The sequence below is a fragment of the Loxodonta africana genome, chromosome 4, assembly GCF_030014295.1.
Source record: "Loxodonta africana isolate mLoxAfr1 chromosome 4, mLoxAfr1.hap2, whole genome shotgun sequence".
Taxonomy (NCBI): domain Eukaryota; kingdom Metazoa; phylum Chordata; class Mammalia; order Proboscidea; family Elephantidae; genus Loxodonta; species Loxodonta africana.
This window is the reverse complement of record NC_087345.1, coordinates 193,745,363-193,757,621: the sequence shown is the minus strand read 5'-3', so window position 1 is coordinate 193,757,621 and position 12,259 is coordinate 193,745,363. Positions and strand designations below refer to the sequence as shown.

The following is a 12,259-nucleotide window of genomic DNA, read 5'->3' as shown; positions in this document are numbered from 1 at the left end:
CAAACAACAAACAACCCTAACCCCCTCACGAAAACAACCCTAACCCCCTAATAAATAACCCTAAGCCCCTAACAAACACAACTCTAAACCCCGAAAAATACAATCGTAACCCTGTAACAAACACAACCCTAACCCCCTAACAAAGCCTAACTATAACTTAAACATGACCATAAGCATAACCCCAAACCCTAGCACAAACTCTAACTCTAAACCTAACACTAACCTAGCCCTGCCCTTTACCGTAAACCTAGCCTTAACCCTAACCTTACCCCTACCCGAACCCTAACTCTATACCTAACCCGAACACTAACCTTGACCCTACTCTAACTTTAACTCTAACGTGACTATTAACTGAAACATCACCCTAACCCTAAGCCTAAATCTAACTCGAGCCCTAACCATAACAATTACCCTAAACCCTCGCCTTAACTGTAAACCTAACCCTAACCCTCTCCCTAATCCTTAACCGTATCCCCAACCCTAAACCTAACGCTATCCCCAAACTTATCCCTAACCCTAACCCTAATACGAACAGTAACCCAAATCTAACCCTAACCCTAATATTAAACCTAAACTTAAATCTACCCTAACCATAAACCTAACCCTAACACCCTAAACCTAACGTCTAACACCGTCTATAATCCTAACCCTTATCATAACCCTCACCCTTAACCTAAACTTCACACTAACCCTAAACCTAACCTAACGCTGACCCTAGACATAACGCCTAACCCTAACCGAACCCTAAACCTATCCTTAACACTAACCTGAACACAAACCCAAACCCTAGCCCTCACCATAAAAATAACCCTCACCCTATCCTGAACTTCATCCAAACACTAACCATAACCTTAACCCTAAACCTAGACCTAACCCAAACCCTAACCTTAAACCTAACTCTAAGAATAACGCTAGTCCATCTGTAACCCTAAACTGAACACTTACAATAGCCTTGAACCTAACCCTAAAATAATCCTAATCCTAACCCTAGACCTAATCCTAACCCTACCCCTAACCTTTACCCTAAATAGAACACTAAGTCTAACCCTCCACATGGACCTAAACCTAATTCTTACCCTACACCTAACCCTAATCCTAAACCAAACCCTAACTCTGACTATAACCCTAATCATAACAATTACCCTAAACCCTCACCTTAACTGTAAAACTAACCGTAACCCTCACCCTAAATCCTAACCGTATCCCACAACCCTAACCCTAATGCTATCCCTAACCCTAACCCTAACGTTAACCTGAAACCCCTGAGCCCTAATGATAAACCTAACCCTAACACAAACCCTAACCCTAACACCAAAGCCTAGCAAAAACCTTAACCCTAACTCTCACCCTAACTCTAACACTAACCCGAAACCGAATCATGAACCTAACCCTAAGCCTAAACCAAACCTAACCATGACCAGAACCGCAAGGCCTAACCGGAACCCTCACCCAAACCCTAACCCTAAACTACACCTCTAACCCCTAACGCCTTATCATAACGATAATCCTAACCCTAACCAACCCTAACCCTAAAACTCACCCTCACCCCAACCACAAAGCCTAACACAACCGTGACCCTAACCCTAAACGTAACACTAAACTTAACCCTAACCTTAAATCTAACCCTAACCCTAAAACTGAACACAACCCCTGAATGTAACCCTAACCCTGAACATAACCTTAACACTAACCTGAAAACAAGCCCAAACCTTAGCCATAACCCTAACCCTCACCCTATCTTAAACTTCACCCTATCCCTAACCTAAAACTCACCCTGACTTTAACCCTAACCCTACCCCTAAACCTAACCCTCACCTTAACCTTGGCCCACCTGTAACCCGAAACCTAACCCTTACAATAACTCTGGCCCTAATCCTCGCCCTAAACCTAATTCTAATTCTAACCCTGACCCTAACCCTAACCTAACCTTAACCCTATCTTTAAGCCTACCATAAACTTAAACCTAACCCTAACCCTTAACCTTAACTCTAACCCTAACCCTAGCCCTAACCCTAACCTTAACGGTAACACTTACCCAAAACCCTCACCTTAACTGTCAATGTAACTCTAACTCTTACCCTAACCCTAAACTTAACCCTAATTAGAACCTTAACCTAAACCTAACTGAAATGCTAACCCTTAACCCTAACTCTAATCCTAATCCTTAGCCTAAAACTAACCTTAACCCTAAACCTAACCCTAACCACTGACCCTAACTCTAACCCTAACCCTAAGCCGAACCCTCACCCTTAACCAGAATTTCACCCTAAGCATAACGCTAAGCGTACCCTAACTTCATTCAAACCCGAACCCTAAGCAAAACTAACACTAACACTACACGTAACCCTAACCCTAAACCTAACCCTAACCCTGACTCTGACCTGAACCCAAACCCCTAACCCCAACCCTCTCGCTTAACATAAACTTCTCTGTAACCCTAACCCTAAAACTAAACGTAACACTAAATCTCCCCTAACCCTGACCGTACCATAAACGTAACCCTAACTCTAAACTCAAAACTAACCCTGACCCTAACTCTAACTCTAACCCTAATCCTAACCCTAAAACTTACCCTACACACTCAGCTTCAATGGAAACCTAGCACTAACCCTCATCTTCCCATCTAAACCTAACCTCAACCCTTAACCTAACCCTATCTATAACCTTCACCTAGCCCTAAACCTAAACATGACTTAACCCTAACACTAACCCTAACCCTAAATCTAAACCTAACCTTAACCCTAAACTTAATCCTAACCTAAGCTCTAACCCTAACCCCTAACGCTAACCCTAAGCTCAACCCTCACCCTTCAATTAAACTTTACCCCAGCTGTAGCCCTAACCCTAAGCCGAACCCTAAACCTGACCCTAACATTAACCCAAACACCTAACCCTAACCCTAAGCCTAATCCTAAACCTAACCCTAACCTTAACCCAAATGCCTAACCCTAACCCTAACCCTCATCCTTAACCTAAACTTCACCCTAAACCTAAGGCTAACCCTAACCCTGAAAGTAAAGCTAACCCTTAACTATCCCCTAACTCTAGCCCTGACCCTAAACCTAATGCTAACCCTAGCCCTAACAGTAACACCCTAAAACATCAGCTTAATGGAAACTTAACACTAACCCTCCCATGAACCCCTAACCCTAACCCTACCCCGCATCCTACACCTAACCCAGACCTAAACCTAACCCTTTCTCTAACCCTAAATTAACCCTAACCTTAACTCTACCCTAACCCTAACAATAACTCTAAACCTGACCATAACCATAATCCTAAACCCTAGCACTAACTCTAACTCTAAATCTAACCCTAAGCTAGCCCTACCCTTTACCGTAAACCTAGCCTTAACCCTAACCTTACCCCTACCCATACCCTAACGCTATACCTAACCCAAACACTAACCTTAACCCTACTCTAACCTTAAGCCTAACCCTGACTACTAACTGAAACTTCACCCTAACCCTAAGCCTAACTCTAACTCTAACCCTAACCATAACAATTACCCTAAACCCTCGCCTTAACTGTAAACCTAACCCTAACCCTCACCCTAATCCTTAACCGTATCCCCAACCCTAAACCTAACGCTAGCCCCAAACTTATCCCTAACCCTAACCCTAATACGAACAGTAACCCAAATCTAACCCTAACCCTAATATTAAACCTAAACTTAAATCTACCCTAACCATAAACCTAACCCTAACACCCTAAACCTAACGTCTAACACCGTCTATAATCCTAACCCTTATCATAACCCTCACCCTTAACCTAAACTTGACACTAACCCTAAACCTAACCTAACGCTGACCCTAGACATAACGCCTAACCCTAACCGAACCCTAAACCTATCCTTAACACTAACCTGAACACAAACCCAAACCCTAGCCCTCACCATAAAAATAACCCTCACCCTATCCTGAACTTCATCCAAACACTAACCATAACCTTAACCCTAAACCTAGACCTAACCCAAACCCTAACCTTAAACCTAACTCTAAGAATAACGCTAGTCCATCTGTAACCCTAAACCAAACACTTACAATAGCCCTGAACCTAACCCTAAACTTAATCCTAATCCTAAACCTAGACCTAATCCTAACCCTAACCCTAACTCTAACCTTGACCCTAAATAGAACACTAAGTCTAACCCTCAACTTGGACCTAAACCTAAATCTTACCCTACACCTAACCCTAACCCTAAACCTAACCCTAACTCTAACTCTAACCCTAATCATAACACTTACCCTAAACCCTCACCTTAACTGTAAAACTAACCGTAACCCTCACCCTAACCCCTAACCGTATCCCACAACGCTAACCCTAATGCTATCCCTAACCCTAACCCTAACACTAACCTGAAACCCCTGAGCCCTAATGATAACCCTAACCCTAACCCAAACCCTAACACCAAAGCGAAAGCCTAGCAAAAACCTTAACCCTAACTCTCACCCTAACTCTAACACTAACCCGAAACCTAATCATGAACCTAACCCTAACCCTAAACCAAACCTAACCATGACCAGAACCACAAGGTCTAACCGGAACCCTCACCCAAAACCTAATCCTAAACTACACCTCTAACTCTAACACCTTACCATAACCATAATCCAAACCCTACCCAACCCTAACCCTAAACCTAACCCTCACCCCAACCACAACGCCTAACACAACCGTAACCCTTACCCTAACCGTAACACTAAACTTAACCCTAACCTTAAATCTAACCCTAACCCTAAAACTAAACACAACCCATGAACTTAACCCTAACCCTGAACATAACCTTAACACTAACCTGAAAACAAGCCCAAACCTTAGCCATAACCCTAACCCTCACCCTGTCTTAAACTTCACCCTATTCCTAACCTAAAACTCGCTCTAACTTTAACCCTAACCCTACCCCTAAACCTAACCCTCACCTTAACCTTGGCCCACCTGTAACCCGAAACCTAACCCTTACAATAACTCTGACCCTAATCCTCACCCTAAACCTAATTCTAATCCTAACCCTGACCCTAACCCTAACCTAACCTTAACCCTATCTTTAAGCCTACCATAATCTTAAACCTAACTCTAACCCTAACCCTAGCCCTAACCCTAATCTTAACTGTAACACTTACCCAAAACCCTCATCTTAACTGTAAATGTAACTCTCACTCTTACCCTAACCCTAAACTTAACCCTAATTATAACCCTAACCTAAACCTAACTGAAATGTTAACCCTTAACCGTAACTCTAACCCTAATCCTTAGCCTAAACCTAACCTTAACCCTAAACCTAACCCTAACCACTGACCCTAACTCTAACCCTAAGCCTAAGCCGAACCCTCACCCTTAACCAAAATTTCACCCTAAGCATAACGCTAAGCCTACCCTAACTTCATTCAAACCCTAACCCTAAGCAAAACTAACACTAACACTAAACCTAACCCTAACCCTAAACCTAACCCTAACCCTGACTCTAACCCAAACCCCTAACCCGAACCCAAAGCCCTAACCCTAACCCTCTCGCAGAACATAAATTCACTGTAACCCTAAACACTAAATCTCCCCAACCCTGACCCTAACCATAAACATAATCCCAACACTAAACTTAAACCTAACCCTGACTCTAACTCTAACTTTAACCCTAAAACTTACCCTACACACTCAGTTTGAATGGAAACCTAGCACTATCCCTCACCCTAACATCTAAACCTAAGCCCAACCCTGAACCCAACCCTATCTCTAACTAAAAACTAGTCCTAAACCTAACTATGACTTAACCCTAACACTTACCCTAACTCTAAACCTGACCTTAACCCTAAACTTAATTCTAACCTTAACCCTAACCCTAACCCCAACACTAACCCTAAGCTCAACACTCACCCTTAACTTAAACTTCACCCTAACCCTAACCCTAAACCAAACACTAACCCTAACCCTAAACCTAACCTTAAACCTGACCCTAACATTAACCCAAACACTTAACGCAAAACCTAACACTAAGCCTAACCCTAAATGTAACGCTAACCTTAACCTAAACACCAAAGCCTAATCCTAACCCTCATCCTTAACCTAAACTTCACCCTAAACCTAAGCCTAACCCTAACCCTAAAATTACACCTAACCCTAAACTATCCTCTAATTCTCGCCCTAACCCTAACCCTAACTCTAACCCTAACCCTGGCAGTAACACCCTAAAACATCAGCTTAACTGTAAATGTAACACTAACCGTCACACGAACCCCTAACCCTTTCCCTAACCCTATCACTCATCCTAACCCTAACCCTGACCTAAACTTAATCCTTACCCTAACCCTAAACTTAACCCTAACCTTAACTCTACCCTAACCCTAACCCTAAACCTAACAATAACTCTAAACTGGACCCTAACCCTAACCCTAAACCCTAGATCTAACTCGAACTCTAAACCTAACCCTAACCCTAACCTGGCCCCACCCTTTACAGTAAAGCTAGCCTTAACCCTAACTTACCCCTACCCTAACCCTAAACCTAACCCTTACAATATCAATAACCCCTAGCAGGGTCCTGCCTAGTCTCTCCCACCTCATCACTCCTTACAAAGAGCCCTGCTTTGTCTCTCCCACATCCTCACTCCCTAAGCAGGGCTCTGCCTGTCCTCTCCCACCTCCTCACTCTCTATGCAGGACCCTGCCTTGTTCTCCCACCTCTTCACTCCCTACACAGGGCCCTGGCTAGTGTCTCCCATCTTCTCACTCCATACACAGCTTTCTGCCTGTTCTTTCCCACTTCCTCACTTCCTACACGGAGCCCTGCCTGGTCTCTCCCACCTCCTCACTCCCTACACCAGTCCCTGCCTGATCTCTCCTACCTCCTCACTCCCTGCACAGGGCCCTGCCTGGTCTCTCCCACATCCTTACTCCATACAAAGGGACTTGCCTGAACTCCTCACTCCCTATTCAGGTCTCTGAATGTTTCTCCCACCTCTTCACTCCCTACACAGGGCCCTGCCTGCTGTCTTCCATCTTCTCACTCCCTACACAAGTTTCTGCCTATTCTCTCTCACCCCCTCACTTGCTAAACACAGTCCTGCCTGTTCTTTCCCACCTCCTGACTCAGTACACAGGTCTCTGCCTGGTCTCTTCCAACTCCTCACTCCCTAGACAGGGCCCTGCCTGGTCTCTGCCACCTCCTCACTCCCTACACAGGTCTCTGACTGCTCCCTGCCACCTCCTCACTCCCTACACAGGGCCCTGCCTGGTATCTCCCACCTCCTCACTCCCTACACAGGGCTCTGTCTTTTCTCTCCCACCTCCTCAGTCCCTACACAGGTATCTGGGTGGTCTCTCCCACCTCCTCACTCCCTTTACAGGGCCCTGATGATCTCTCCCACCTCCTCACTCCCTAAACAGGACCCTGCCTGGTCTCTCCACCTCCTTACTCCCTACACAGGGCTCTGGCTAGTCTCTCCTACATCCTCACTCTTTATACAGCATCCTACCTGGTCTCTCTCACCTCCTCACTCCCTATGCAGGTCTCTGCCTGGTCTCTCCCACCTCCTCACTCCCTACACAGGGCCCTGCCTGGTCTCTCCTAACGCCTAACTCCCTACACAGGTCCCTGACTGGCCTCTCTCACCTCCTCACTCCCTTTACAGGGCCCTGATGATCTCTCCCACCTCCTCACTCCCTAAACAGGGCCCCGCCTGGCCTCTCCCCCATCCTCAATTCACACAGGGCCCTGCCTCCTCTCTCTCACATCCTGACTGCACACACAGGGCCCTAACTGGTCCCTCCCACCTTCTCCATCCCTACACAGGTCTCGGCATGGTTCTCCCACCTCCCCATTCCCTACAAGGGTCTCTGCCTGTTCTCTCCCACCTCTTCAATCCCTAGACAGGGCCCTGCCTCTTCTCTCCCACTTCCTCACTCCCTACTCAGGGCCCTGCCTGGTATTTCTAACCTCCTCAGGCCATACACAGGGCCCTGCCTGGTCTCTCCCAAATCCTCACTCCCTACACAGGACTCTGCCTGGTCTCTCCCAACACCTCACTCCCTACAAAGGGCCCTGCCTGGAATCTCCCACCTCCTCACACCCTACCCAGGGTCCTGCCTAGTCAATCCCACCTCCTCACTCCCTACGCAGGGCTCTGCCTGTCCTCTCTCGCCTTCTCACTCCCTATGCAGGACTCTGCCTGGTTCTCCACCTCTTCGCTCCCTACACAGGGCCTTGCCTGGTCTCTCCTACCTCCTCACTCCCTACACAGTTCTCTGCCTGTTCCCTCCCATTCCTCAATCCCTACACAGGTCTCTGGGTGGTCTTTCCCACCTCCTTACTACATACACAGGTGTTAGCCTGTTTTCTCCCTCCTCCTCACTCCCTACACAGGGCCCTGATGTTCTCTCGCACCTGCTCACTCCCTAAACAAGCCACTGCCTGGTCTCTCCACCTCCTTACTCCCTCCACAGGGCCCTGCCTGGTCTCTCCCACCTCCTCACTCCCTACACAGGGCCATGCCTGGCCTCTCCCACCTCCTCACTCCCTACACAGGGCTCTGCCTGGTCTCTATCACCCCCTCACTCCCTACACAGGGTCCTGCCTTACCTCTCCCACCTCCTCAGTCCCTGCACTGTGTTTCTGGCTGTTATCTCCCTTCTTCTCACTCCCTACACAGGGCTGTGCTTGTTCTCTCCCATCTCCTCACTCCCTATACAGGGCCCTGCCTGGTGTATCCCATCTGCTCACTCCCTGCACAGGGCCCTGATGATCTCTCCTACATCCTCACTCCCTACACAGGGCCCTGCCTGGCATCTCCACCTCCTTACTCCCTACACACAGACCTGCCTGGTCTCTCCCACCTCCTCACTCCCTACACAGGGCCCTGCCTGGTCTCTCCTAACACCTCACTTCCTACACAGGGCTCTGCCTGATCTCTCCCACATCCTGACTCCCTACTCAGGTATCTGGGTGGTCTCTCCCAACTCCTCACTGTGTATGCAGGGCCTTACCTGTTCTCTATCACCTCCTCACTCCCTACACAGGGCCCTGATGGTCTCTCCCACCTCCTCACTCCCTACACAGGGTCCTGCCTGGTCTCTCCCACTTCCTCAATCCCTACACAGGTCCCTGACTGGTATCTCCACCACCTTACTTCCTACACACAGCCTTGCCTGTTCTCTTCCACATCCTCACTCTGTACACAGGGTCCTACCTGGTCTCTCTCACCTCATCACTCCCTACACAGGGCCCTGCCTGGTCTCTCCTAACACCTCACTCGCTACACAGGGCTCTGCCTGGCCTCTCCCACCTCCTCACTCCCTCCACAGGGCCCGGCCTGGTCTCTCCTTCTTCTCAATCCCTACACAGGTCTCTGCCTCTTCTCTCCAAGATACTCACTCCCTACACTGGGCCCTGCCAGGTCTCTCCCACCTCCTCAGTCCCTTCACAGGTCTTTGCCTGGTCTCTCCCACATCTCTGCCTCTTCTCTCCTGCATCCTCACTCCCAACATAGGGCCCTGCCTGGTCTCTCCCACCTTCTCACTCCCTACACAGGACGCTGCCTGGCCTCTCCCACCTCCTCAGGACCTACACAGGTCCCTGCCTGGTCTCTTCCAGCTCCTCACTCCCTACACAGGTGTCTGCCTGGATTCTCCCACCTCCTCACTCCTTACACAGGGCCCTGCCTGGTATGTCCCTCCTCCTCACTCCCTACAGAGGGCCCTGCCTGGTGTCTCCCTTCTGCTTACTCCCTACATATGTCTCTGTCTGTTCTCTCCCACTTCCTCACTCTCTACACAGGGCCCTGCCTGATCTCTGGCACATTCTCGCTCCCTACACAGGACCTGTGTGGTCTCTCCCAACACCTCACTCCCTCCACAGGGCCCTGCCTGGATGCTCCCTCCCCCTCACACCCTGCACAGGGTCCTGCTTGGTCTCTCCCACCTCATCACTCCTTACACAGGGCCTGCCTGGTCTCTCCCATCTCCTCACTCCCTATACTTGGCTCTGCCTGGTCTCTCCCATCTCCTCACTCCCTAAGCAGGACTCTACCTGGGTCTCCCTCTTCTTCACTCCCTACACAGGGCCCTGTCTGGTGTCTCCCATCTTCTCTATGCACAGAGCCCTGCCTGGTCTGTCCCACCTCCTCACTCCCTACACTCTTCTCTGCCTCTTCTCTCCCACCTCCTAACTCCCTGCACAGGGCCCTGCCTGGTCTCTCCCATATCCTTACTCCATACAGGGACATGCCTGATCTCTGGCCAACTCACTCCCTACGGAGGGCCCTTCCTGGTCTCTCCCATCTCCTCACTCCCTATGCAGGTCTCTGAATGGTTCTCCCACCTCTTCACTCCCTACACAGGGCCCTGCCTGGTCTCTCCTACATCCTCACTCTTTACACAGCATCCTACCTGGTCTCTCTCACCTCCTCACTCCCTATGCAGGTCTCTGCCTGGTCTCTCCTAAGGCCTAACTCCCTACACAGGTCCCTGCCTGACCTCTCCCACCTCCTCACTCCCTAGACATGGCCGTGCCTGGTTGCTCCCAGCTCCTCACTCCCTACTCAGGGCCCCGCCTTTTCTCTCCCACCTCCTCCATCCCTGTAAAGGTCTCTGCCTGGTCTGTCCCACCTCCTTACTCCCTACACAGTTCTCTGCCTGTTCTCTTCCACATCCTCACTCCTTACACAGGGCCCTTCCTGGTCCCTCCCACCTCCTCACTTCCTACACCTGTCCCTGCCTGGTCTCTTCCATCTCCTCTCTCCCTACTCAGGGCCCTGCCTGGTCTCACCCACCTCCTCACTCCCTACAAAGGTCTCTGTCTGGTCTCTCAGCTCTTCACTCCCTACACAGGTTTCTGTCTCTTTTGTCCCACCATCTTACTCCCTGTACAGTGCCCTGCCTGGTCTCTCACTCTCTATACAGGGCCCTGCATGGTCTCTCCCACCTCCTGAGTCCCTTCACAGCGCCCAGCCTAGTCCCTCCCACCTCCTCACTCCCTACACAGGTTAGGGTTTAGGGTTTAGTTTAGTGTTAGGGTTATGGTTCGGGATCGGGTTTAGGGGTTAAGGTTAGGTTTTAGGGTTTAGTGTTCGAGTTTAGGGTCAGGGTCAGTTTTTAGTGTCAGGGTCAGGGTTTATGGTCAGGGTTTAGGGTCAGGGTTAGGGGTTAGGGTCAGGGTTAGGTTTAGGGTTTGTTTTTATGGTTAGGGTTTAGGGTTTAGGATTAGGGTTGGGGTAAGGTTAGGGCTATGTGTTAGGGCTAGGGGTTAGGGTTTAGTGTTTAGTGATAGAGTTTAGGGTCAGGGTCAGAGTCAGTGTTTAGTGTCAGGGTCAGAGTTTAGGGTCAGGTTAGGGTCACGGTCAGGGTTAGGGTCATGGTCAGGGTTTAGGGTCATTGTCACGGTTTAGGGTCAGGGTCTGGGTCAGGGTTAGGGGTTAGAGTCAGTGTTAGGTTTAGAGTTTGGGTTTAGGGTTAGGATTTAGGGTTTAGGGTTAGGGCTAGGGTTAGTTTTAGAGGTTAGAGGTTAGGGTTAGGGTTAGGGCTAGGGCTAGGGCTAGGGCTTGGTGTTAGGGCTAGGTCTAGGGCTAGGGTTTTAGGGCTAGAGTTTAGGGTTAGGGTTAGGGTTTTGGGTTAGGCTGATGGTTAGAGTTTAGGGTTAGGGTTCATGGTTAGTGTTAGGGTTAGTGTTAGGGTTTAGGGTTAGGGTTAGGGTTTAGGGTTAGCAGTTAGTGTTAGGGTTAGTGTTCAGGGTTAGGGTTAGTTTTTAGGGTTTGGGTTTAGGGTTAGCGGTTAGTGTTAGGGTTAGTGTTCAGGGTTAGGGTTAATGTTTAGGGTTAGGTTTTAGGGTTCGAGTTAGTGTTAGGGTTAGGGCTAGGGCTAGGGCTAGGACTTGGGCTAGGGCCTAGGGCTAGGGCTAGTGATATGGTTTGTGTTTAGGGTTCGGGTTTGGGTTCACGTTAGCCTTCGGTTTAGGCTTCGGGTTAGGATTTGGGTTAGGGTTTTGGGTAAGGGTTATTGTTAGGTTCAGGGCTATTGTAAGGGTTAGGTTTAGGGTTACAGGTGGACTAGCGTTATGATTAAAGTTTAAGTTTAAGGTTTGGGTTAGGTTTAGATTTAGGGTTAGAGTTTGGATGAAGTTTACGATATGGTGAGTGTTATTTTTAAGGTTAGGTCTAGAGTTTGGGTTCGTGTTCAGGTTAGCGTTAAGGTTAGGTTTAGCGTTTGGATTAGGGTTAGGGGTTATGTTTGGGGGTAGGGTTATGTTTAGATTTAGGGTTAGTGTGAAGTTTAGGTTA

At 48.7% G+C, this 12,259-nt stretch overlaps 1 long non-coding RNA gene across 1 annotated transcript; it reads right to left on the bottom strand.

The window, feature by feature from the left end:
• Positions 1-3,225: 3,225 nt before the first annotated feature.
• LOC135231288 (uncharacterized) lies at positions 3,226-11,115 on the bottom strand. Its single transcript, XR_010321987.1, has 2 exons — positions 8,805-11,115; positions 3,226-8,396 (listed from the first exon to the last, which is right to left on the bottom strand). It is a non-coding gene; the product is annotated as an uncharacterized LOC135231288 (long non-coding RNA).
• Between the last annotated feature and the right edge of the window lie 1,144 nt (positions 11,116-12,259).